This window comes from Poecilia formosa, unplaced genomic scaffold (genome assembly GCF_000485575.1).
Source record: "Poecilia formosa unplaced genomic scaffold, Poecilia_formosa-5.1.2 Scaffold218, whole genome shotgun sequence".
Lineage (NCBI taxonomy): Eukaryota > Metazoa > Chordata > Actinopteri > Cyprinodontiformes > Poeciliidae > Poecilia > Poecilia formosa.
The window spans coordinates 1,253,861-1,254,627 of NW_006800157.1; the positions used below are offsets into that span (position 1 = coordinate 1,253,861).

The following is a 767-nucleotide window of genomic DNA, read 5'->3' on the forward strand; positions in this document are numbered from 1 at the left end:
TTGGTTACCTAGCAACTCATTCATTCTTTGGTTACCTAGCAACAACTTGTTGAGTAACTGAAGCAGTAGCAGTTTAAGGTTCTGCCACTTAACTGTTTAAATATAAAAAACAATTGTGTGGAGAGAAAACTGTGGATTAAACATGAAATGTCACTTTACCAATTTTACATCATTTCTGATACTAAGAACAAAAAACCCTGATCAATAACTTAACAATATCAACTGATATGAAACTGTTATATGGTTTCATATCCATATGGCTGAATGTTTTTCAGCCATATTGCCCAGCCCTAAGTTCAAGTGAATTCGTGTTTTCAAAGCAATTTTTGTTCTTATCTGTGCTCATGTTGTGAAAAACTAACATGTTTTATTTAATTTCTGTTTTATTAGTTAAAAACATCAAAACTTGACTGACTGAGATTAGCTTAACTGTTACAAAACGGCTAAAGTGCAGCAGAAGAGGTAGCTAATGCTAATGTCCTTATAACTTTAGACTTTCTAACATTGGTGTCGGTGTTTTGTTTAATTTTGTAGTATTTTGACACTACAGTGTACTTACAGGTTGGAGTCAAGTGGAGGGCAGCAGACAGACAGACCATCTGTCTTTCTATTCACGTTTCTGTTTCTTTGTCGCTTTCAGGCTGTGAAGCCTAAAACTGTAAAGGAAGACATCCAAGACCAACACATAATCATCCCAGCTCACACATAAACAGAGGAAAACCCAGGATGAACAGTGATCTGCTCACATAGAAATCTACAGTGAGGAT

At 35.6% G+C, this 767-nt stretch overlaps 1 long non-coding RNA gene across 1 annotated transcript in view; it reads left to right on the plus strand.

Moving 5' to 3' along the window:
* Positions 1 to 90, plus strand: part of LOC107838180 (uncharacterized) — a 7,657-nt gene extending 7,567 nt beyond the window's left edge. The window contains exon 3 of the long non-coding RNA XR_001664229.1: positions 79 to 90. This is a non-coding gene — a long non-coding RNA (uncharacterized LOC107838180). The remainder of the gene's footprint in view (positions 1 to 78) is intronic.
* The last annotated feature ends 677 nt before the right edge of the window (positions 91 to 767 follow it).